Source organism: Amblyomma americanum, chromosome 11 (assembly GCF_052857255.1).
Source record: "Amblyomma americanum isolate KBUSLIRL-KWMA chromosome 11, ASM5285725v1, whole genome shotgun sequence".
Classification (NCBI taxonomy): domain Eukaryota; kingdom Metazoa; phylum Arthropoda; class Arachnida; order Ixodida; family Ixodidae; genus Amblyomma; species Amblyomma americanum.
In genome coordinates, this window is record NC_135507.1 from 8,014,614 (window position 1) to 8,041,990 (window position 27,377).

The 27,377-nt window shown below is 45.7% G+C and overlaps 1 long non-coding RNA gene across 1 annotated transcript; it reads left to right on the forward strand.

Moving 5' to 3' along the window:
- LOC144110161 (uncharacterized) lies at positions 1-27,042 on the forward strand. The gene is made up of 5 exons (XR_013309732.1): positions 1-2,198; positions 5,996-6,112; positions 8,289-8,385; positions 25,246-25,456; positions 26,819-27,042. It is a non-coding gene; the product is annotated as an uncharacterized LOC144110161 (long non-coding RNA).
- Positions 27,043-27,377: the final 335 nt, after the last annotated feature.

Below are 27,377 nucleotides of genomic sequence, written 5' to 3' on the forward strand. Positions count from 1 at the left end.
GTAAAGAAAGAGGCAGTAAAGAGAACCTTAGGAGCAATGCAAAGGGGAAAAGCAACTGGTGAGCGTCAGGAAACAGCAGATCTGTTTAAGGACGGAGGGGAGATTGTGCCAGAAAAACTATCCACTCTTTATATGCAACGCCTAGCCTGGGCCTATGACCTGGACTGCACCAGAAGCTTGAAAGAACACTAATATTATCTTAATTTATATGAAAGGAGACGCCAAAGATATGAAAAACTACAGGCCGATAAGTATACTGTGCACTGCCTACAAAGTATTTACTAACGTAATCGCTAATAGAGTGAGGGAAACCTTGGACTTCAAGCAACCAAAGGATCAGGCAGGCTTTCGTCAAAGATATTTCACAATAGATCATATTCAGACTATCAATCAGATGAGAGAGAAGTGCGCAGAATATAACCACACCCTAAATATAGCCTTTATTGATTACGAGAAAGCATTTGACTCCATGGAAACATCTGCAACCATGCAGGAATTGTGCAACCGGGGTGTAGAAGAGCATTATGTGAAAGTACCGGAAGATGTCTATAGAAGCTGCATATCTACAATACTCCTTTAAAGTCAGCGAAAAAATTCCACTAAGGAAGGGCGTCAGGCAGGGAGACACGATCTCACCAATGGTGTTGACCGCCTTTTTACAGGAGGTATTCCGAGGCGTGAATTAGGAACAGTTGGGGATAAGAGTTAACGAAGAATACCTAAATAACCTGCGATTCGCTTATAGGAAATGAACTATAAAGCGTGATCAATGAGTTAGACAGGCAGAAAAAAACGGTGGGTATTATAATTAACATGCAGAAAACAAAAGTAATGTTCAACAGTCCAGCAAGGGAACAGCAGTTCACAATTGGTAGCGAGAGCCTGGACGTTGTAAAGGTAGTGACAGCTGAACCGGATCATGAGAGGGAAATAACTAGAAGAATAAGAATGGGGTGGAGGCTACCAATATCCGTCAAGACAGTGTGCAACAACTGTATCTTACCAGCACTCACTTTTGGGGCAGAAACGTGGAGGCTATCGAAAAGGGTTCAGCTAGAGTCAAGGACAACGCAGCGAGCTATGGAAAGAAAAATGATAGTTGCAACGTAAGAGACAGGAAGCGGACAGAATGGGTAAGCGAACAAACACGGGTTAATGATATCCTTGTGGAAATCAAGAGGAAGAAATAGGTTTTGGCAGGACATGTAATGTGAAGGCAAGAGAACCGCTGGTCCTTAAGGGTAACAGAGTGGATTCCAAGAGAAAGCAAGCGTAGCAGGAGGCGGCAGAATGTTAGGTGGGCGGATGAGATTAAGAAGTTTGCAGGCATAGGGTGGGCGTAGCTGACAAAGGACAGGGTTAATTGGAGAGACGTGGGAGATGACTTCGCGCTGCAGTGGGTGGATATCTCGTTAAACAAAGCTAACCATGCTGCGAAGTTTTAACGCCTTAACGCTAAAGCTCCTGTTTTGCAGAAACTGGGTCGTCGTTGTGGGCGTTGTGAGTGAAAAATCTCCGAAGAAGCAACCAGGTGAGCAACCTAGGTCACGTGACCTTGTGGCGTAATCATAATCTGCCCACCGGATTGTGTTCACGCTCACCACAGTGGCATGTGGCAGTTAATTTAATTATCGGTCGCTCAGGAATAGCAACCTGGGTCGCACTAAAAGCAAAGGTCGCTGCACCTGCCATTGCATTGCAGTAGTGGCGCATCGCTTAATCGCTGCACCACAACAGCAGTAGCGGTATGATGACTGATAGGGATCTATGAATGTAAAGTCGGGAATGACCAATTGTGCATACTTGACCATTAATTAAACCCATTACCTTCTCGCGTCATGTAATGAATGCGGAGCTTAAGTGTCCTCTTCAATTTTTTATTAAATTTTTCCAGGTCAATGGCATCTCTTCCTCGAGGCAGTGTTTTAGCGTTGGTGGTGGTACATGTGCATTGTCAATTGCGAATTCACAGTTTTGGGCCTAGGGCGTGCGCCGACAGAACTGAGAACGACATTGCGTCACCTGCTGACAAAGGCTGTTCATCATCAAGGAGTGTCTCCTGGCTTCGACGGATGACAGGTGCCGGTCTATGAACCAGGCGCAGTGACCATCTTATCATCCGCCTGCAAATACCAGGATCGGTCGGTGGCCTAAAGGAATGCGGAATCCACATGACAAAAGGAATGCTGCTTTTTCAGGTCAGTAACCCTAGCTTGGTTCGACCTTTCTCGCATATTGTTTTGCCGGTTCTACCCCGGTGTTACTTGCTTGCCTTAGAACTCACTCGCAGCTCAAAGATTGCACGCGTCGCGGCTTTCGTTTACTGCCTTGTATTAGTTATATATTTTGCTGCAACTTTTATACTTTTACGTCGAGCTTAGCTCGAGGATATCAAGTTTAGAGATTTTGCTGAGGCTCCTAGATCGAACAAAGTATCATAAAGGTGAAGCCTAATGCTAATGAACTGACTGAAGTTAATAGTAAACTCGCCGTTGACGACTTCAGCGTACGTGTCACGTCACTACAATCAAGAATGTCGAGTCCTGACCAAATCGACAGCGCAGATGATGAATGCAAGAAACGGTGAAAAGAGTTGCCGCGGATGCTGGGTTCAGTGATGGAGAAGTTTGGTCATTTGGACATCCAAAAGAAGCTTTGCGATATGCTCTTCCATGGTGCAACAAATACGATCTCAGTGAGAGAAATGTCGGATCGGAAAAATACGTACCCTATGCCCGTAAATCGAACTTGAGTGCTTAACTGGTAAACATGAAGAGTGCTCACAGGCTGGGCCTGTCCAGGTCTTACAAGGATTGTCCTTTGCTAGGGAGTTTCGTTTTCTAGACTGAGAAGCAGCTTTTACGGCGAACTAATTAATTAAAAGAAAGAAAAGTTAGCATTTCATACGAAGGGGTACGCAAAAAGTACACGCTTATGAAATTTATCGAAATTTAGAAAAACATTGTCAACAAGGTCAATCTCGGGTGCGATAATGTTCACAACTAGGGAGAAGTACGTGTACGGTGGTAATAAAGTGTGATAGCACCTGTCACGTGACAGAACCAGCCTAATGCAGCGGTGGTTTTCTTTCTCGTATTTAACTGCCGAGACATTGAAAAGAATAGTAATGAATTTGGAAGACTCTTTAATAATGTTAAGCCTTCTGCTATTCTGATCACCGATTCATGGTTAGCTAAGGAAGTTGCTGATGAAGTATACTCAGATTGGTTCAGATATAACAAATGGGACAAACTTGCATAGAAGAGGTGCTTTTATTCTTGTGAGTAAAGGGATTTCTTCCCACCAGGTAAATAAAATAATGTAAATCATCGGGTTTGGCGTCCCGAAGAGACACACGGACTATGTGACACACGGACACGGACAGTGCTCCAGGTGAATTTGGACCACATTGCGTAAATTTACGTGCGCTAACATCGTCCTGTACACAGGAGATTTGTATTTATGGCCGGCGCGGCCGTAAGAAGCACTGAGAATAGATTCACAAGCGGCGAAAAACTACTACGCATAAAGTTTTTTGACACTGTTTACTATTTACCTGTAGGGACTCAATGCTAAAAATAGGTGTATCAGCCTTTTTGCAAATCTATTCGTTCTGACCATGATTTTAAGCTGCCTGAATGCGCTATGAAAGAACAGAATTGGTCGGGATGTCCCTCCTTTTGAAGACCATAAGGAAATGGCCTAGATTATGAAGACGCGTTGTGGGTTACATGAAATGATGCTTTCTTGTCTGTGTTGTGAAAGTGCATGTCTCAATAGTGTTTTTCTTGTGTTTCCTGCACCCCTGCCATAATACCTTCAGCACGGTGGGTTCGTGGATAAACAAACAAATAAGGAAATAATGAATAATCACTGAATAAAAAAGAAAAACACGTCTGACTATACAGCCAAACAGGTATAACACCTATGAGAGCTAAAAGAAATCATTGATGCCCTACAGTGCACCTAGGATTGTGAGAGGAGCAAAAATCGGCGGGAAGTGTGCATAACGCAATAAAAAAAAACTTATTAATTGCGAAAATTTCTTAGGAGAAATTGAAAGCAAGTCTCGACACTGGTGCTGTCACCGTCGTTTTTCGCTCCGTTCGTGCAGAAATCAGTCGTGGGGCCTGAATGCATCATGGCCGGGCGTGTAAATCGCGACAAACATGAATATGAACGGGATTTTTTCATCGCGCAGAAAGAACGAAAAACATTATCAGTGCAAGCAGTCAGAAAATGTCGAGCTTACGCTCACTGGCCGACTGCAAAACATGCTGCGTTTCATGTGCAGCGGGGGCGCTGTTATTGCTAAGCACGGCATGCGTTTGTCAGGAGGAACGCTTGGATTGAAATTTCCCCCAAATTTTCGAACATCGCCGCGCTTAGTAAATTCCAAACAGTTTCGTGCGTAAACGCCGGCATTGTTTCATTGCCAGTATCCCGCCAGCAGTGAGATGTTGTCTTCGCTTTTAAAAAAAATTGGTTCTACTCAGTCTATTATTTAATGCTTTTTTTTTCATAGACCGGTGTCAACGTGGCGATTGGAATAGAAACATGCACATAGTAAAAGAGTGTGCCTGCTGTAAAGAGCAAGAAAATGTTCAAAACGTCGCTAAAAATTATGCGTGCATGACAAAGCACACGCTCCGTTCAATGGGACATACTGGAACTTCCTTGCTTACAAATTACGTATTACTGGCCCTGCAGCCGTCAGCAGCGGGAACTTTACTAGTATGCTAACCAAGCGAACGGCTAAATCCAGCACATACTTGTGCATATTTCTAAAACACTCTTTAAGTAACGCAGCCACTGTTGCCTCTTCCCTTGACTGGTTCATAGGGTCATAAAGAACCAATATTCCATCAGAAAAATCCTGCGCAGAGACAAGATATAAGTGGGCAAGGACTGGGCTTAGTAGGTTGTGCGTGATGATTTTTACGCGCTATAGCGAACAAAGAAAAAAAAACAGACACTGGCAGGAGGGAGCGCGGTCCGTTCTGTCAGTGTGTTTCCTTTCATCTGTGTTCGCCCCAAAAAGTGCAGCGCATAATAAACATCAAGACCTAAGTAGTAAGACCAGTGTTTGCAAAAAAAGAACTACTTATTAATTCCAAGCTCCAAACCTATTCTGCCGTTAAAATTACGCAGAGACTATAGCATGTCAAAGCAGGTATACTCCTTCAGTCCTTCGGTGACTTTTCCGAAAAACCGATCTCCCTCAGAAAATTGAATATAAGAGAAGAAAAGCAGCTCGGAACGCCCAAGCTGTATCCGTGTGGAAATCGCTGGGAGCTGTGGTCCCTGCGTCTCCTGCGCTTTCTGCGGCAATGAAATCGACGCATGTTTGCTGTGGGGTCGGTTGTTCGCCACTATAGAATGAAATAACACGCACTTCTCCTTATCTGTTCTTCTGAAACTCACCGCTAATGCTTTCTCGCTTGCACCTTCTTGAGAACATGGGAGGTCCAGCAAGAGGTTTCAGGCGGTGTCGCTTAATTCGTATCCAGAGGGTCCGCACCAGTGCGAGACTAGTCTTGCAGCCGCTGTCGTTGCAATAGTTCGAGCAGAGAAAATCATTCACGCAAAGTGTCCATGTTAATCGTAGTGGCTGTGCTTCACGAACCCATGTCCTCAGTAGATTGGTATCCTTTGGATAGGCTAGAAGGGCTCGTCAGAGGCACAGACGGCGTGTCACAGGGAAGCAAACAGTGGAGGCACACACTATGGGAACTGCTTAGAGCCGAACAGTGTCCTGCTTAGCTGGTCACAAAACTACAAGCGACAGGTTCGAGCGAAGCAGACTTAAGCCACGAGGGATCGTGTACAGCAAGCGACGATGCTATCCGCGCTTCCACTAGTGGAAAGAAGCGCCGACGCAGCTCTAGTAGGGGCATGCTGTAGCTGCACCGGCCTAATTGGGTGCAGTAAAAGCGTGCGACGTCTCGACCACCAACTTGCTGCTGTCTTACACCCCCGGAACGAACTTGTGCAGGTCCCGACTGTGCTTCAGCGTGGCGTTCGGTGACTGGAGGTGGACGACGTGTTGTCCACGCAGCTCCATGAGAAGCTTTGGTCAACAGAGCTCAACGTTCCTGAGGACAGGCACACGGTGAGCACATCACTCATATTATCCTACGTGAGAATGCCACAGATTCAACTAAGTGGTCTGTAGCAGCAGCATGAGCGTGGACAGCGGGGCGAGTACCAGAAGGACGGCGGATGCCTAATGCATGTGCAATCCCCATACTGTCACAGTTGTCTTAGCCATTACGCTTATGAACTATTACGGGTAAATTATTTTTTTATAGTAGCGGCAAATAATGTTTATCAGTGTGATCTTCAAATTTGAGTTTCTACGACTGCTGAACTGGGTTTAAAATGAAGGCCGATCAATATTGAAACTCGCAGCAACACGATGCAATTAGATGCGCAAAAAGTACTGAAAGAGAGGAAGCCTCCGTGGTGGTTCAGTGGATGGGTTTCTCGGGTGCTGACCCGAAAGACACGGGATCGATCCCGGCTTTGGGACGTTAAACTTCATATAAACAAAACCAAGCTAAAACGGAGGCCAAGCTTCTATTTCCAGGGTTAGCTTTCCAGAGCAATTAGTTTTTCAAGACAGAGTGAACCTCATAATTAGAGCAAAAAAAAGAAAGAAACGCTGTTTTGTGTTGACTACTTGCGACATGCACGGACTTCGCAATTGACTCACAGCTCAAGGCATTTCGGAGCTGCTATAAATAAGACCATCCACTATGCTAGTGTACTTTCTCAAAAGGGCATTTACAAAGCGTAGTTTCTCAGACGTAATGCCCGAGGTTCGCCATTTCAGCTGCTTGTTTTATTACCCTGCAATTAGTAGCTATACTGCTGGACCCCGTCTTTTAGGTTCCGTTACCGTACAGGGATTTGTTTGTAGACAGCGATGACCCCACGCACACGTTCTTCCCAGTAATCAGGCTCATCTTCACGTTCTCAGGTACTTTCCGCGGAGAAAGATTTCTAGCTGATGGAGGCTAAAAATACTGCATTTGGTAACTACTCACGACGAGTAGGAACACAATTTAGTTAGCTATTGCGAAGTAACGTTTCATATGCGTGTCATTACCTTTGTGGCGTTCGCACGTGCATGTTCCCTTTCGTGCTTCTCTCGTCAGGACAGCTGCGCTGATAGGTGGTGACTTCCACATCGTACGCTGAAAGCTGATAAGAAATCTGGCTCCTAGCGTCCAATGGTGGCCATTAGGGTCGGGCATGGGAATAGTCGACACGTGGAAGATTCAGATCGCCGATCAGCAGTATTTTATTCTTTGTGTATTTTGACATATGGATTTGTAATTTGACTAAGTAATCATCGTTGACGTCAGGGGGCCTATAAAGCGCATAAAAAATGAAACCATGTCCCCAGCACGACAACTTAAGACACAGGCATTCAAGATCGGGGACGTCTTCAATTAAGGCGGATTCAGTTTGGTTTTTGACAATAACAGCTGCACCGCCGCCCCTTGAGGGCCTGTCCTTCCTGAATACCTTGTATGAGGGTGGAAATACGGCGTCATCACCTATATCATTATGTAGCCAAGTTTCTGTTATAACGCATATGTGGGGATCGTATTCGAGCAGTAAAATTTCAAATTCGTCCGCCTTATTTACAAGGCCTCGGGCATTAACATTGATTATTCTGAACTGTTTTTCGGGCTTTAAAAGGGCCCTACTGTCGTGAATGCGTGTTTTTTGCGCAACCAAATAGGTAGGAGCGGGGACCAGTATGCCATTTCAGTTCAGTGGGGACCTGCTTTCGACTACGCCTGAAGGCGAGTCCTGGGGCGAAGCGGTTCTTCTCCGTCGGTTTTTTTTTGTAATGGTACCTTGTCGTTTTTATCGTCATCCCATATGTAGGACAAAGATACTTTATCACCCTTATCACGGTTCGGTTTGGAACTGTCCCAGAGCTTTTTTCTAATACCTCTGACTTTGTGTGAAAAATCTTCACCAAGAGAAAGCGAGCTGTTTTTAAGTTTGAAAGCGTTTTTCATAATTTCACCCTTGCGTCGCGAATCCAGATGCCTAAAGATAACTGGCCTATCTTCGTTCGGTGCTGGCCTTCCTAAGCGGTGAATTCACTCTATGTCAACTTTGCTGTGTCCGAGCGTTTTTGCAATAATCTTTTCATTAATAGAGCTTTCCAGTGATTCCCTAGTCTCATCTCCCTCTTCTGGGAGGCCGTAAACAATTAAGTTTGACCTCCTGCTGCGATTTTCCAAGTCTTCAATCCTGTTCTCCAGGACTGCAACTAGGCGGTTCAATGAAGCAAGCTGGTCATGGCAGGAGGCGACTTTAGATTCTAGCGCTGACAGGGCGTCTATTTCGTCTTCAATGTCGGTGAGTCCTTTTTATTTTATGTCTTTTATATCTATTGAAATTTCTCTCAGTTGTTTCGCGATTTGGGACAGTTCGGGGCCTGGTTTGAGTTCGACATCTCCGGTCAGTAACAGCAGTCCTTTGAGGAACAGAGCAACTTGGCAGCAGACACTTGGGCACGGCAGCACAAATAGGAAGGGGTCATTGGAACGAAAGCATTTTCCGTAACATTTCCTCACCTGTGGAGTGAACACGAACGGGTTAGACACTTGCATCCTCATAGTGCCGCCGTGCCCAGTGGCCGTGCTGCTTGTCGGAGGGCAATATATAGTGGGACAGCTTGGGGGTGTTGTCCACGGGTCATGCGCACATCCCACGGAGCGTGTAGCCGCCGAGTGGAAAATTGGTGCTGTCAGGATTCTGTGGTGGGCAGCTGCATCAGGAACAGGCGGGCTTGCTGGTCCGATGAAAGCGCACAGGCTTCTCGAATATGGATGTATTTTGACGCAATATAGACGAAATTTGTTAGGGCACAGCGCCAAGCTTAACTGCGTTATAGAAATTGCAAGGACCGGTATGGATACTACTTACACACCTAAGTGGGATACACACCTCTCTGTCAATAAATAAGGAGACTGAGTAATTGCTAAAAAGGTAACTTCTCAACTTTAGTGTAGGAATATATTTAGCGGCTAAATTTTGAACTATTACCGATCATGATTCCACCCACCGAGGCTACAGGATATCCATAGGTGACCTAGTGAGGTTCAGAGAAGTTTCAAAAATTCTTGTGTGCAGTTATTGAAAGTATTACTTCAAATATCGTCAAGTGAAGCAATACTAACTGCGAACGATTTTTTTTTTAAAATTTACTACGCAATGTAACGACATTTCGAAGGCAACAGGTTGTTAGTCTGGAAGAGTTTCTAGTGCGTGCGCCCAGGCGTCAAGGGTTGCCTCCGCCGAACGCTACCTAGCCGTTCAAACAAGAATTGCCCGCGAGGTGGCCGAAAATCCGGTATCTTGGCACTTTGTGTCTTACTTCAGTTACCACATGCTGTTGCTCGCTCTTCTGCGCGGTAGCACAGAACATACACGTGATTAAAAGTAAGTCTTCTCAAGCATTGTACTTTGTTTACGGCAACAGAACATGGGTCAGAATGTATGCATTCCTGTAGTTGAAGAATCTGGGCGTAGGACTGATTAGACCACTAATTTTATTTAACCAGCAAACTTGTTCGCGCGTCTAAGGTGTATTGTGATGTGGTGCATAGCTGACAGTGGTACGCCAATAAATAGCTCTATTCTAAATTAGAAAGATAAAATTAAATAAATAAGCGAAAAAACAAACCAAAATAAAGCCTGGGTAAATTTCCCAGGTACCCGACACAGGAGAACCGGAGACACGAAAGAGCATCGTACGTCAAACCAGCATGCGTCAAAATAGCGCACAAAAAAAACAGCACAGCGACAAAACAGCGCCGGGGAAAATACAGCTCGACAAGAGAAGAAAACAGGAAAAAAAACAGCACGTCGTAAAAACAACCCATTGGTGTACGCTGCCGCGCTGCGTTAGGTGTGAACAATCAAAGCCCTAAACGAACGGTAAATCACAACACATACGGCAGCGACCACTGCAGTTAACGAGTGCTCGTTTCAAAGACTCGGTAAGGAGCAGGGTAGGGTAATATTCACGATCTCAAATATTTACTTTTTTTTTCTGGTGGGTAATGAAATGAATAACTCTGAAAAAGTTCTGTAAGCATCGATTCTGCGTGTTGACCATCGTGGTTCTGAATTCTGGCAAATACGTCCGACCTAGGGCTTTTGGTGTAGAAATTTCTTTTTCTTCAAAACTCTTACTGTAGGCAGTTGAATTTTCAGCAATGTTTTAAGAGGTACAGGCACTTCACACGCTGAAAATATCCAGTATGCGATGATTACTTTCAATGGTGGCAGCATTGCGCGAGCCGACATTTTTCATTTCGTTTCATTTATTGAAGCCTTAAGGGCCCGTGGGCATTACATAAGGCGGGGGCAAGAACAGTGTGTACAACATATGGTAGTAAAGCAGCTGAATGGGCTAGTTGGTTTTGCATCTTAGCGCTTGTCCCCTTCTTTCTGTCTGTGTTTGCTTGTGCGCTGTTTTTCACTAAGAAACATATGGTACCAGCTCAACAAAAACAAAAACAAAAAGCAATGAAACGAAACGAAGCAAAACATTAAAATTAAAACATTAAAATTAAAAACATTAAAGGAGATAGTAACACAGGATCAGATTATTTGATGAAGCCGAATACATCACGTAAGACACAGGTGATTCGCTAATTCAGTGCGGAAAATTGCTCGATCTGTGCAAGAAGCAATATTATCAGGCAGGGCATTCCATCGGGCTATTGCATCTGGGAAGAATGAAACATTCATAGCTGATGTGCGGCCTTTAATGGGAGCTATGGGATGAGTGTGGTTTAGGCGAGGGGATATTCTTGATGGCGGCTGCAGCAAAGGATGCCTGTTAATAGGGCGGTAGAAAAAGGAATGAAGGAGGCATTGGCGTGATACGATGCGACGTGATTGGAGACTTGGGAGGGAAAGGGCTCGTTTTAGTGCAGTGACACTACTATCACGCGAGTACTGTGACATGATGAACCGTGCAGCTCGATTTTGAACGGCTTCTAATTCATTTGTAAGGTATGCTTGTGAAGGGTTCCAGATGGATGAGGCGTATTCAAGCTTTGGGCGTACGTATGTCTGATTAGCTAGTTGTCTGATTTCAGGTGGTGCTGATGCTAGGTTCCGTCGCAGATAACCAAGAGTGCGTGAGGCCTGGGAGCATATTGAATTAATATGAGTGACCCATGATAAGGATGATGTCAGGTGAACGCCAAGGTATTTGTAAGAGGAAGTTCAGGCAATGGGAGTTGAATTAATATGGTATGTGCAGTTAATAGAGGTTTGTTTACGAGAAAAGGACATGAGTTGGCATTTGTCTAGGTTAAGTGGCATGTGCCATTTTTCACACCATGATGCAATTGTGTCTATATCATTTTGTAGCTTAATGGTGTCTTCAGGGGCATGGATGATGTTATAAACGACGCAGTCATCCGCAAAAAGTCGAAGTTTGGTTATTGTGTTAGATGGGAGATCATTTATGTAGATTAAGAATAACAACGGTGATAACCCTGCGCCCTGAGGGACACCTGATGTGACGTCAGTATGCGATGAGCTGCAACAGTTGGCGAATGTAAATTGCACGCGCCCTTTTAGAAAGTGCTCGAGCCAGATAAGTAATGTTTGCGGGATTCCAAGTAAAGCAAGTTTAGCTAGCAGATGATTATGCGGAACACGGTCGAATGCCTTGGAAAAGTTGTTTGCTGTTTAACCAGGACGCTGCACAGGAGTTGTCTGAGACTGACCGGCGGTTATTGCACTTTGCGAAATGGGCTACACTGCTGACCTGATAACTCATACATCAGCGTGCATTTATGGAGTTTAATTTTATTTTGAAGCTTTTTTTTCCACTTTTTTTTCTTTTTTCACGGTGATCTTCATTCAGTGAGCCGGCCCTGTTTCTTAATGAACCAGCGAAACGAGCACTCGTTAGCTACAAAGGCCTCTGTGTTGTGATTTACCTTTCGTTTGTGCCTATCATTGTTCACCCCTCCAGCGCCGCTGCACCGTACTCTGATGTGCTGTCTTGTCGTCGTGCTGTTTTCCCCTGCTTTCTTTTTTCGTCGTGCAGTTTTCTCGCTGTGGGGTTTTGACGTCATGCTGTTTATTCCCTGTGCTATGTTGTTGCGGTTCTGTTTTGTATGTGCTGTTTCGTCGTATGCTCGTTTGATGTGTGCTGTTCTTTCGTGTCCCCGGAAGAAAACCAATATTTTGGCTTTTTTAAAAGTTGGAAGACCTCTCCTAGTGGTTATAGGCAGCAGGTTTACTAGCAGTCTTGCGAAGTACTTTGAAAGTGTCCCGAATATAAGACTACCTTTTGTTTTTACTCCCGTGAGCTTCTTGACATCCATCAGTGTAGTTTTAAAAAATCATGCTCCACAACCGACCATCTTGTTGGTGATGAAAAAAAACAGTCCGGAAGCTTCGGTACATAAAAAACACTACCTTGCTGTCTTTTTCAAATTCGAGACGGCGTATGACACAATCTGGATGTTCAGGATTCACCAAGACCTTGCTGGTCCTGGCATCCGCCACGGGATTTTTAAATGCCTTAAAGAATTTTTGTCTGTTCATTCCATATCCACCTAGATTGAACCCCTTTTAGAGAACTGCTTAGAGAATGGGGTTCGTCAGGTGTGTATTTAAACACAACACTTCTTATTCTAGAGATGAATTTTATTCGCAAAATATTCGCAAGCTTCATTATTGAGTCAGTCTATGTAGACGATAGTCAGATACGCAGTTTACATGTCCTTCAGCATATCAACGTGTGAATGACAAACACAGTTAACAATAAATAAACTGGCCATGTGGGGGACAAAATATTTAGCGCTTTTCTCCACGGAAAACAGTGCCCATCCGTCTCATTCAAACGAGGCTACCAGACAGATCCCACACTACACCTGAATGGCACCATTTATTATGAATAAAAAATGGACACTAATGTTGTGGCATAAGTTTTGACAAAAAACTTACTTTCCTGCCTCTCATAAAATGCATTTAGGAACAAAGCTTCCCAATCGCTGAACAAACTCAAACTGTTTTCGCGCAAACACTGGGGTTCTGATAGGGCACGCCTTTTGCAAATTTATTGGCTTGTTGTACGCTCCTGCTTAGAGTATGATTGCATAGTTTATGGCTCAGCAATACATTCATACTCTTTGTACTCTCTGCCTTCTGTACGCGACTTCACATTAACATAATTTCAGAATAAACAAACGCCACACCCCGCAGGGAGGGGGAGGGGGGGGGGGGGGGGGGCGTCTGCAGCTTGCAGGCGTTGGTGAGTGGCGACACAACGGGTTCCCGAGCATCTGCAGGGACATCCCCGCAAGGGGATGATGGTGAGCAGTGCATCACCACGGACCAGAGCACCCGCGCCTAGCCGTGTGTGGCATCGCCGTGTCCGGTGAAAAGGGGATCCTGGTGGTTGAGCCGATGCCGAGCGTTTGGACCCTTAAGGCCCCTCGGCGGAGGCAACACACCACTTTGGCCCCAGCTTCCTGGAGACGGCACCTCCGGCCTGACCCGACCGGGGGAAATCGGCAGTCGTCTTTTCCTGTCCTTCTCTCCATCTATTTCTTTTCTATCTTCTTTCTGACTACTGTCCTGTCTCCTCCTCGTTTCCCGCTTTTTCCTTCCTTCATGGGCGGCTAGGGTTAACCCTATGTAGAGTAGCTACCCTCAGTTGCCCCATTTTTGGTTATAGTTGAGGTGTACAGCTGGCGTGGGCAGGAATTGCTTTCAAGTTCCTGTCCCGTCCCCTTGTTGGACTCCGTGGTGGGTGGCTGGCACCATGAATGAAAAACTAATTTTTTTTATGGCTCCCCTCCTTTCAAAAACAGATCACTTTCTCAAGACAGGGCGGAATGAAGCAGCAGATTTTTTTAAAAAAGAAACAAACATTTACCAAGTTTCACGTAATCCGCAGTCAAAGCGATGAAAAACAAGCAAGAATAATATCTCCATACCTTGTGTCTAAATGTTTAGCCGATACCTTGGGCCCTGGCAACAGGGGTCTCAAAAATGGCCAGCGGTGACCTTCTCCTTGATCTGCGTGAGTGCATTCAGCGCTCAAAACTTTCAAACACTGATTCTATAGGGGACATCCCGGTCTCACGAAATCTGATGCTTTCCAAATGGCTAAAAGTTTTGCGTACGAAGAAACGTATCGGCTTTGGAGTTTGCCGACACATCAGTACCAATTTCTTCACTCAATCGACCCACACCTTAGATCAAGACTCTCACCCAGAATTCCTCGACAACTCGAAGCACTTTATCACCGACTTCGTCTGAATGCTGCATATACAAATAGCCTGCGATACCGTTTTGGACAAATGAACAGTCCGCATTGTGACAACTGTGCTTCGATAGAAACTGTGGAACATATCCTGCTTGAGTGCCCTGCGTATGCTAACGAGCGTGCGTACTATGAACATTGCATGCAGAAGCTCTGCCCAGTGCCCCTAACAATGGACAAAGTTTTAGGCCCCTTAGCCTGCTTCAGGCAACAGAGACTTGCAATGAACTTTCTTTTTACATATTTAAAAGACATTGGACATCTCGATAAGCTCTAAATTCACTTGCAGGTTACCTTCATGCATTCTTATTGCAGTGAACTTCGTCAGCCCATTCGTCGGACTATGCACTCCATCATTTAATAGGTTACATCAATACTCGCCACTGCATCCTTAGTACCCATTTCATGGCTGCATTTTATCTTCGTTTTTTTTCCACCTCTTCCACGCTGCTCTCCTTCAGTCTTTATCTCCCAAATTCCCCTCCCTACGCAGAGTAGCATGCCAGCGATATTAAAACGCCGGCTAAATTCTCTGTTTCTTCATTAAAGAGTCTCTCTCTCTCTCTCTCCATAACAGCACATCGATCTCTGAACACTGTCCGAGGCGTAATATCAGAAACTGATTTTCGACCCCGCCGCGGTGGCTTAGCGGTTAGGGCGCTCGACTACTGATCCGGAGTTCCCGGGTTCAAACCCGACCGCGGCGGCTGCGTTTTTATGGAGGAAAAACGCTAAGGCGCCCGTGTGCTGTGCGATGTCAGTGCACGTTAAAGATCCCCAGGTGGTCGAAATTATGCTGGAGTCCTCCACTACGGCACCTATTTCTTCCTTTCTTCTTTCACTCCCTCCTCTATCCCTTCCCTTACGGCGCGGTTCAGGTGTCCAAAGAAATATGAGACAGATACTGCGCCATTTCCTTTCCCCAAAAACCAATTATTATTATTATTATTAAACTGATGATCGAAAGGCTCAGCGACCAAGACGTCATAGATGTGCACCGAATCAAGATCCGGAAGGACAATAAGGAAATAGACACAAAACACTTAATCCTTACTTTCAACACCAGCACATTGCCCGACACCATCGATGTGGGATATTTGAAAGGTAATGTAAGACCATATATACCTAACCCCTACAGATATTTCAATTGCCAAAGGGTCGGCCACGGCTCACAGAGTTGCCGCGGTCTCAAAACTTGCGCAAAACGTGCCTCGAAGGATCACCATTGTGATGAATGTGACGCAACCCCGCGCTGCGCAAACTGTGAAGGAGACCACGCTGCATATTCCAGAGCGTGTCCGTCCTGGAAGAAAGAAAGAGATAATCACCATAGAGACGAAGGAAAACATTTTTTTGAAAGAAGCAAGAAGGCGTTTTGCGCTTACGAACACATTCTCTTTCACAGCAAAACAAAACTTCGCTGATGTGGTGCGCAGGGGCGTAGCACCACACACACTCCGGCACTTGCCGAGGCCACTCCCACCGAGCCTATGGCAGGGCCATCCACGTCCAAGGCAGGGTCAGCGAAAGTTGTCCTGCCAGTGTCACAGCAGGGAGCGCCGGTCCATGGGTCGGCACTCCGCAGGACTTCCCCCCTCTTGGGAGGATTGAAACTAACAAACCCCGGCTTCTCCGCGGTCCTCCAGCACTTCTGGCGAGGTGATCAATGTAACCTTCAGTCCGCCCGCTCTGCAGCGGCGAAACAGCTCTCTTGAGCGAAAAAAAGACAGGCCCCACCGCCTAAGTAAATCTCCTTTCATTTCCTCTCAAAAGCAGAAACATGGCTTTTTTAATTCACTGGAATTGTAGAGGACTTATGCGGAATTACAGCGACATAACACATATTTTAGGGTCAATGTTACCCATAGTTTTGTCTTCAGGAGACCAATCTTGGTCCACAACATGTGCATATCCTGAAACAATATAAAAACCTTTAGACGCTATCGAGAGCAGGCAAATCGACTCTCGGGAGGTGTCGCGATTAACGTTCAAAGCGGCGTTCCTGCTCAAGAAATCAAGCTCAAAACAAAACTTGAGGTGGTTGCAGTCAGCATCGTCAGCTACAAAACACCAAAAATCTGTTCCGTATGCATACATCCACATTTTACAATAACAGTTCATGATCTACAAGAACGGATAGATGATCTTCCAGAGCCACATCTTGTAGTTGGGATTTTTAACGCTCACTCCCCTCTTTGGGGAAGCGAGCGCTGTGACACTCAGGGGCAAACAACCGAAGATTTTATTCCCACAAACAATATATGTCTTTTAAACACGGAAAAGGCCACATACTGCTCCCCAAACTCGGACAATATGAGCTGTTTAGATTTGTCTTTTAGTTCACCATCTGTTTTTAACGATTTTAAATGGGATGTTATCGACAACCCATATGGCAGCCATCACCTTCCTGTATTAATAAGTTTGACACCTGCACCAGAAATCATCCCAACGAAACCGCGACGTTGGAAGCTGCATTTAGCAGAATGGAAACTTTTTAGAGCACAAGCCAATTTAGAAGATATAGTTTTAGAAAACGTCAACATCGATGAGATAAACGAAATGTTCACGAATCGTATAATTACTGCCGCACAATTAGCTATTCCTCAGTCTTCAGGAGATGGTGCAGCAAAAACACAGTGTGGTGGACAAAAGAATGCAAGGAAGCAAAAAAAAACATATGATAGTGCTTGGGGTAAATTTCGCAGGTACCCAACACAAGAAAACCTCGTGCATTTTAAAAAGGCAAGAGCCAGAGCTCCGTACGTCCGCCGCAGTGCCGAGAAAGCTTCTTGGCAGAGTTACGTTTCATCTTTAAACAGTCAAAACACATCAGAAACAAAAATGTGGGATTTAGGTTCGAAAATAAATGGCACCTTCTCACAGTTTTTCTTCTAACAGCACCTGGCACACAAACAAGCATAAGGGAACAGTCAGACATTTTGGGGGAACACTTCGCTGCAATCTCCAGTTCTTCGCACTATACGCAATCATTTCTAAACACAAAAATATAGCCAAACAACAAAAAAACTTCGCATAAGTGGAGGGAAATACAATTTAATTACTCTCCAAGAAATAGAGTACTGTCTGCCAAAACAAAACTGCACCAGGACCCGATCAGATACACTACGAAATGCTTGCGCATCTTTCTCAGCCTGCCATAAGGGCACTCTTGAATTTCTTCAACAAAATACTCACACAAGGAAAAATGCTTAAAGCATGGAAAACAGCAGTGATAGTGTTATTCCTGAAACACGGAAAACCACCGACTTCCCCAAGCAGCTATAGGCCGATAGCCCTCACAAGCTGTGTCTCAAAATCATTTGAAAGTGTCCTTAATATAAGATTAACATTTGTCCTTGAAACCCGCAAACTTCTTGATGGCGATCAATGCGGATATAAAAAGGGATGCTCAACGACAGACCATTTAGTTCGCCTGGAAAACACAATATGAGAAGCTTTTTTACACAAACAGCACTGTCTTGCCGTTTTCTTCGATATGGAGAAAGCGTATGATACGACCTGGAGGTTTGGGATCCTCCGCGACCTAGGCGACCTAGTTATTCGCGGTAGGATGTTAAATTTCCTCACTGACTTCCTTTCCGACCGCTCATTTCAAGTACGCCTGGGATCAACCCTGTCCTGGAGCTTCGTTCAAGAGAACGGAGTTCCTCAACGATGTATTTTAAGCACGACATTGTTTATTATAAAATTGAATTCCATAAATAAAATAATCCCAAAGTCCATCCTGTAATCAGTATACGTTGATGATGTTCAAATAGCCTGCACATTCTCATACATTGCAACATGGGCGAGACAAATGCAGTTGACAATGAATAAACTAGTGACATGGGAAGATCAGAACGATTTCCAGTTTTCCACACAGAAAACAGTACCCATCCTTTTCTCGCTGAAACGCGGCACACAAGTCGACCCATTCGTACACCTGAACTGAACACAGATGCCCGTCAAAAATGAGCACAAATTTCTATGGATAACCTTTGATAAAAAACTCGCTTTCCTGCCCCCATATAAACACACTGAAAAAGAAAGCCTCCGGATCCCTAAATATACTCAAGGTACTGTCAGCAAACGTTGGGGTGCTGACAGGACATGCCTTTTGCAAATCTATCGCGCCATTGTACGCTCTACCTTAGATTACGGATGTATAGTATATGGGTCAGCGAGAGCATCGTATATTAAACGACTGGATCCAGTGAATCATTTAGGTTTACGTCTTTCCATTGGTGCATATCGGACATCACCCATAACCAGCCTATATGTAGAAACTAATGAACCATCACTTACAGGCAGAAGAACCATGCTTACCTGCTCGTACATTTTGAAACTCCGTTCCCTACAAAAAACGTCTATGTTACCATATAGCTACGAAGTGCTCATCTCGAACGTTCTTTAACAACAAACCTCAAGCTACCAGGCCACTGCTCTTGCGATTTGAAGAGATGTGCCAGAATCTTGGCGTCCTAAACACATTACCTGGTATTGTGCAAAGACGAGATGCACTACCTCCATGGCAGAATTTCCCTGCAATCTGCGATTTTTCTCTTACACGCTTCCGGAAGGAACAAACTCCAAAACAACATATCATATAACAATTTCTTGCACTAGAGGAAAAGTACAGTACTTTCAGAGCTTTTATAAAGATGGTTCAAAAACAGATGCCTACGTAGGAAGCGCAGTGGTACAAGGGAATTGGATTGAAATAGTAAGGTTTCCACAGTGTGCCTCCATTTTCACTGCCGAATGTTACGCGATCTCTGGAGCCGTGCAAAATATAGTGAATGAGAACCTCGCAAACAGTATCATATACACAGACTCGCTAAGCGTGCTTACAGAACTTCACTCTGGAAATGCAGTCACTCTTATACATGGTGATATCATACACAACATAGTAATAGCCACAGCTAAAGGACAAAACGTAAAACTCTGCTGGATACCAAGCCATACCGGAATTAAAGGCAACGAAAGAGTGGACTTCTGTACTGCTCAAGCTCGTTATAAGCATGTAAAGAAAGTAAATGTACCGTTCAACGATTGCATTAGCTTAATTAATCGTAAAATAAGACAGAAATGGCAGTCCGCGTGGGACAACGAAGTAAACAACAAATCACACAACGTAAAATCAGCTATAGGTGAATGAAAGTCCTGCACTTACCAGGAACGTTTTGAGGAAGTGATTATGTGCCGTCTTCGTATAGGACACATGCACCTCACACACAATTTCCTACTGACAAAACAAGATCAACCTGTCTGCGAAAAATGCGGACATGAAGTTTCGGTTAACCACATATTAATATCTTGTGCGAAGCTGAAAAAACTAAGGAAAAAGTACTTCACTCAGTTTTGTAACGAATACATTCCTTTTCATCCCGCACTTCTTTTAGGAGATGATGCAATTGTTGATGTATCACGTGTTTTTAGCTTTCTTAACGAAACGAAATTTCTCAAAAGACTAAATTTTTTACCCAATGGTCTGTTTGAGTTTCAGTACACCTCAGCCACTTTCTCATGCATGAGAAGAAGGATGAGGCTTTTATATTGATTGGTTGGGAGCCTCGATATCCTTGCACAGCCAAGGAAAGCTACTGAGGTTACCCAGCCGTTTTTAAAGCTTTTACTAAGCCATTTCTACAATTTGTGTATGTGTTCACTAGTTGGTAGTAAAGTTTGATGGCCGTTACACTAGGGATTATTTTTACATTTCTATAACATTCAACAAAAGACTTTTCCTATACCTTGTTCTTGGTGCATGATGGCATCAGTTGCATATGTGCCATAAAACTCAGCACAAAACACAAAAATGCCACATAAACGTATATGACAAGAATTTTCAGCACAGATGGGGAAGTGCAGGTAATGCAACCGATTTTATACCGATGGTTCAAAATCTGATCATTCAGTTCGAAGTGCACTAATAAAAAAACAATTTCGAGAAGACACTAAGGGTGCCACAGTGTGCATCCTTTTTCACAGCCGAGTGTTACGCAGGATCTTTGGCCGTAGAGAACATAATAAATTAGAACATTGTGAACAGCATAATTAAAGCGATTTTTTAAGCATACTAACTGTACTTAACTCTGATTACATTACGTACTGTATTGATTTCTGTAGAACTTTTCGCGTCTGTTAACTGTCTTATCTATATTGCTTATGAGTCTGCCTTCTTTGTCTCTTAAAGTGCACATCTGGTTTTTACCTATGGCTAGTTTCCTTTTCTCCGTTTTTAGGCCGCCTCCGTTCTTTTAAGCATGCTCGATTCTTTCCATATTAAATTTTCATTTGCGGTTGCCTTCGCTTATTTATTGCGTTGATAGCTCTGCCAGTTCTGTTCTGTCTATAGGCTTAGCCGCTTTCATGCTTTGGCGTTTCTTAATGCGATCTTCCGTCTCTTGAGATAGCTTGCCGGTATCATGTAGAATCACACTACCTCCTACTTCTACTGCCCACTCCGTAATGATAGCAGTGAGATTATCATGGTAGTGAAATAAGAGAAAAAGCGGTGCCGTAGTAGTCTCCAGAATGATTTCGTCAACCTGGGGCTCTTTAACGTGCACTCACTGCCTTACTACATTACCATGCAGCGTGGTTGAGGTGTCCACCGCGACTGAGAGTTTTCCATGTGATGTGAGCCGCGGCGGTGGCTGAGTGGTTACGGCGCTCGGCTGCTGGCCCAAAAGACGCGGGTTCGATTCCGGCCGCGGCGGTCGAATTTCGATGGAGGCGAAATTCTAGAGGCCCGTGTACTGTGCGATGTCAGTGCACGTTAAAGAATCCCAGGTGGTCGAAATCTCCGGAGCCCTTCACTACGGCGTCTCTCATAGCCTGAGTCGCTTTGGGACGTTAAACCCCCTAAGCCAAACCAAACCATTCACTGTTGAACATTAATGCCGTCCTTCTCTGTATGCACCGAGGCGTCAGTGACTGCACCAGAGCACCTGTGCAGAATGGCCTACGGCGGTGTCCCCAGCTGAAACTGCCGTCGTAGCACAAGGTCGCAATCGAGCGTCTTCGCCAACAACCGGAGACAGCGCTCGGAGTAGCCGTATGTGGCGTTACCCATTGAGCTTGTCCACGATGGCGCTTGTTGAAGACGGCCGTGGTGTCTCGTCCACACGCGGCCTTCCGGAAGTCACATCACTGCTGCAAAGCCTTGGTTCGACTCCACTTTTGCTGGCACCCGACTTGTCTAGGTTGAAAATTCCGTGCGAAAACCAGTTCTCCTGGCGCCTGGCTAGCCATCTTCGCCGATATATGCGAATATTTTTCCCAGGGGTGAATAATAGGGTTAATGAATACAAGTTTCTGGGTTGAGTAGGGGAGATAATTCGTTCTCCCTCCATTTAATCGCGGCTGTTTCAGTTCAAAAGCGCCCGCACCCCACCGCGTGATCGCGTACAACACCGAGCGCTCGCCGACCACGGCGGGCCGTGCTCTGAGGGAACAAAGGAACGACACACTGGCTTACACAAACAGGCCTTTATTGCTACAACAACAATAATGCCAGCTAGCAACAAAATACGCTGAGGAATCGAGGTCGTCCAAACCACCAGCAATATACCCCCCCCCCCCCCCCCCCAAACAACAAGGTTTGACGCCGACAGACTGAGGGACTTGTTGGCTGTAAGACTTGGGCCTTCGATCGTCACTGCTGAGTTAACTGCGCATCACGCCATGTGGGGAGACATCCGGATGAATTCGAAGGGCAGAAATCTTGTCTGTTTCGCATCTGACCACGACCTACAATGCCTTATACAATAGTTCTCCAACGTACGTTCGCGGGCTGTCTTACAGCAGTTGTCTGGACTTGGCGTTTGTGTCTCGGTGCCTTTCGTGACGCGTCCCGTGGTTTGCCGACGTAGAAACGCATGGAAGTGACCAAATTTCCACATATATTATTGTACCTGGTCTCGCTGGATGCAGATCTGCCATACATTTGCAACCAATAGACTGGTCTATGTTTAAAATCTTTATGGAAGAAGCCTGCAGAGAAGAAATTACAACATGCATTGAAGGGCGCATAAAAGAGGCTATGAAACACGCGAGATGCTTCTTCCCTTCAATGCCAAAGTTCACAGACTTCAATGTGGAGCTGCAGCGCCTCAGATCACCTCGACGAAGAGAAGAGAGAAGATACAGGCGCACAAAGTCGCTGCACGACTTAAGGGGTGCAAGGCGCACACAGAACAAAATTCAGCGCAGAATTCAAATCATGCAGGCTGACCGTTGGAAAGAATTCTGTGAATCACTGAATCCTCGACAGCCTCTCTCCCGCATCTGGAGTGTGGTGCGCGATTTGTGAACATCTCCTCAGCAGCTCCAACTATTCAAGTCTCTCGAAGCGAAGCGGAAATTGGCGAAGATTTTTGCGCAAGAATAGCAGGTCCCACGAACCAATCCACAACCCTGAATTGCTGCGCAGTGCATAGATCTAGGGATTCCCGAGGGAACCCGATGGAGTAACATGCTCTGTGCTTGCAAACCTTGGTCAAGAGGCTCGACGTGTTCTTTTAGACCATTTCAACTCATCATGGTGTGCGGGTACAGTTCCGAACAGTTCCGGACGCGTGGAAATCAAGTCGTCAGGTTCCACTCCTTAAAGTAGGGAAATCGCTGCTTGACCTAGCGTCGTACCGTCCAATCGCATTGGCTAGTTGCGTGGGCAAACTCATGGAAAGGATGGCACTTACGCGAATTGAGTGGTATCTGGAGTGCTATCAAAGATACCCAGATGTAATGTCTGCGTTTCGTTTGGGACGTTTTTCTATTGATTGCGTGAATGACCTGGTGTCATCAATTCAACATCAGAAGCATCTGAAGCGCTTGACCACGGCGTTGTTTCTGGATGTTAAAGGGGCGTATGATAACGTCGCTCATCAATCTATTTTGAACTCTCTGGAAGCTGCAGAACTTGGTGGTCGCATGTTCTGCTGGATACGCAGTTATCTATCCAATCGGTCACTAGTTATGCAGACTGAGGACGGACCAACATCTTGAGATTACACTTCCCGTGGGGTCCCACAGGGTTGAGTACTCAGCCCAACGCTTTTCAATCTTGCGCTTGTCGGCCTTGTTGATGTACTACCACAGTCGGCGAGAGTCCCAGTCGGTGCAGACGATATTTGTATCTGGGCATCAGGAGTTACGCGACCACAACTTCGAGCAAGGCGTCAAAAGGCGGAAAGCATTCTTCCGGCCTACCTCCGCCTGCAAGACCTGGAGATTTCTAATGAAAAATCTTCTGTTGTTGTCTTTGCAGACAAGAACGTGTCCCATTATCTTGTAAACATAGATAGGGTCACAATACCCTCCGAGATAAGCCATCGCTTCCTCGGAGTAATCATCGATCGTAATCTAACATGTAGCCCACATGTCTCGTACATTAAAAGGCGACTGACATCAATCCTTAACGTTCTCTCCTTTCTCGGAGAAAAAGTCATAGGGAGCATCAGTGCAGTCGATGTTCCAGCTGTACACGGCATTATTAATGGGATTCCATCGGTACAGTATCCCTACACAGGAAACTTGAGGAAAACGAACATACGGTGTCTGCAAAGTGTTCAGGCTCAAGCTCTGCGGACGTGCCTAGGAGTGCCAAAATGCGCGTCTACAGCCGCAACAGTACTCATCGCTCAGGAGAATCCAGTGACGACTACCTATGTCACAATCGAAGCCTTGAGAGCACACATTCGTAACCTCTCACGGACTCCCGCACACCATCTTGCCAGTCTTCCTGCTAACCGGTCGAGTAAATTGTTTGCAAAAATTATTGATGCCCATCGCGACTTGCACCAGCCTCTAGACCGTCGTCTTCATTATGGAGATTATGGAGTCTGCACCAACCTCGTGTGGTTCTTTCCACACCGGGCACAAAAAAAGAGGGCTGATTTATCGACCAAAACACTAAAACAGACCACCCTAGAAAATTTGCATGAGAAACACGGACACCGACTGCAAGTACATACCTATGGCTCAGTGACCCCTTCCAGTTCCTCGGGCTCCGTAGTCATCCCCGTAAGGACCATAGTTAAGAAAGTGCAAACATCACACCGGACTTCATCGACGGGTGCAGGACTTACTGCTATTTGTGTCGCCATTGAGCATATCAGTGAAGAAGCACCCCAGCAATTATCTGTTTTCACTGATTCAAAGGAAGCTCTCCAAGCGTTACAATCTGCTGGGTCCCATGAACAACTCGCCGAAATCCGAGAGCTCCACCACACAGCCATCAACAAAGGACACGATATTGTTTACCAATGGCTGCCAGGACACTGCGGGATCGCAAGCAACCACCGCGCGGACGAGGCCGCGCAAACTGCTCACCATGAGGGTGCTTGTGTGTCCATCCCCATCTCGAGAGTTGACGCAGCGGGTAGGCTTAGACCACTGTCCCGGAACAGCACGCTTGCCGTGTGGAATTCAGGCCATTTCTCGCATTCGCGTTTAAAAAACTTAGACCCAGATCTGAAGCTTCGGCTTCCATCCGGCCAACCACGACGTGAAGCAACTTTGTTGAATCGCCTGTGGCTTGGTGTAGCTTTCACCAAGCACTAGTCCTTAATAGGTGTGGCTGACAATCCTGCATGTGCCATCTGCTGGTGTGATGAGACTATAGCCCACATTCTTTGTGAATGCCCTGCCTACAGAGCCGAAAGACTGCCATGCACTGGAGCATCTAGACCTGCGCCCACTGACGGAAACGAAGATTCTCGGCCACTGGCCGCGGCGTTCGTAAGCGGTGATGGCCTCCAAGGCACTCCTCCGCTTTTTGTAGACTTCTGGCCTGCACGATGTGACTTTACTGAACGCTGTGACTTTACATAGTGACGTTAATTTACTGCAACTGTCTTTTCTCCTTCATCTTTTTCTCCCTTCACCCCGTTCCCCCCGCGCAGGGTAGCAAACCAGCTATTCGTCTGGTTAACCTCCTTGCCTTTCCTCCTCCTCCTCGGCCACGCTAGCGCTAGGGACACTTCGAGGCCGGGCGGAACGAGATACGAAGGCATGTCTCCCCGCCGCTTCCTCGCCCCGCTGGCGAAGAGTGGAGCCACGAGCGACGCGTCCGTTCGCGCCGACGATCCCAGACGAAGAGGATGATGCTGTAAGGTGCGTCTTATAATAAACTGCACATCTGCAAGCAAAAAGTTTAATTTTAACGTCCCACGCGCGCGTGCGTGAAGTCTCTGTCGCACTCTCCCTTGTTTGTTACAGTAACTAAACAGAAAATAGAGAGTTATAGCATATCATTGCCGTGTTTACGTTACCGTTTACCGTGTTACCGGACGCCGGATTTTCCGGTTAGCGCGGCGCACGACAGAAGACGTTTTAGCGCACTGTATCTCCCTTAACAAGTTACCGTAAAGCTAAAACTAGTGATGAGGATGGTTGATGCCCAGCTTTTCATTATATAAAAAATAGGGATGCATTGCAATCATTTCTGTGAAGTGAAATGGTACACCGACGACACTTCAACGGCTTTTCAAATGTGCCCGTGAAGCTAGACACCTTTGCCTACCCTGTCCAGTAGACAATTTCACTACGTAGACCTCAGTAAGCTTGCATACACAGCGCACATTGCGTTGCGAGCGCTGTAAAAAAAGCACAACTACGACACATGTTTGCCGTGCCGCATTCTCGCTTCTTTATGTGTTTGGATGTAAACACAGTGGCGCCATCTATTGGCAGTAAGTTAAAACGCGAAAACTCCGGGCCGGAGAAACTTTTTATTTTCTCCAATTACTGATGAATATAGCAAGAGAATTACCAGTTTTTGTTTTGCGAGGAAAAAATAATGGAAATATAGAAAAATGTTAAATCGGGCACTAAACTGAAGAGCTGCAGTGTAGTCGTTGCTATTTGGCTATGTACACAGCATATATTCAGGCTTAACTCCTCAAAAATCGGCAAATAATCTCAAAAGCACGGACTTGTTTTATTACTCAAACCTCACCGTATGAGTGAGAGTTTGCAAATTAAAAGCGAATGCTTTCATGTATAGCGAGAAATGGCGCCGAAGAACGTGGCGGCGGTGCTGTATTTGGTCCGAAACGGCCGTGCAGGACGCCGCTATGTTTGTTTACGAGCGAACGCTAACTCCCCGCAACGCTGAGATTCCGTAAAGTGCTTGCGGACCGGTAAGTGGCGGCGCATGCGCAGACGTCGCTTGCCGGGCCCGGTAAACGGTAACGTAAACACGGTAACGATATGCGCCCCTCCCTTGAGGCGATGCTGTCTCTGCACGGTTCATCGTGGGAAAGGCTACAAATGGGTCTGCAAGGGAGGTGCCCACAAACTGAACAGCGCCCTTTTACTGAGTCAAAGCTTTCTGTTAAAGGTAGGTTTTCTCGGGGCAAAATGTTAGGACTGGTGTCATTTAAATCATGATTTTGCAGTTGTTCTGTGAGCCATGAAACCTTAAATAAAGAATGTTTACAACGAAGGATGTTTTCTTTTTCTCTATTTTTGCAGACACCTTCTGGGACCATCTAAAGGAGCGGGGATGCAGCGATGAAGATATGGTGAATAACCACAAGCTGATGCCGCAATACCTGGCACAGAAGTGCTGGGACATTCGCCGCTAAGTAAGTTTCGCATTTAGTGGAACCTTCTTCCGGGCTAGTTGGTTGATTTTAGAGGATTGATGACCAACAGGATCCAACAGGCGCAGTTTTGTAGCTACTTTCGTGTTCAGTCGCAAGAATTTTATTTGGCGTGCAGACAATTTTATTTTTATGCATAGCTACACGGCAAAGGCCAGGTGTCTCTCAGCTATCGTTCGCATAAGCTAGAATAGCAGAAGAATAGAAATATCGATACAAGCTGCCCCTGGCTCACGGTGAAGAATTTATTTAGGTTTTGTTACTGCACCCGACGTAGCGACCACATCTTGATCGCCGCTCCTCTTGCTTTATCTGGCGCCACGAAATGTGAGCTTGTCAAGTCGCGGCCGCCCTGCAGGTGTTGCTTGACCGTTCAGTGCCTCCACGTCTACGCGCGATTGTTCCAATATGGCAACGCAGAGAAGGAT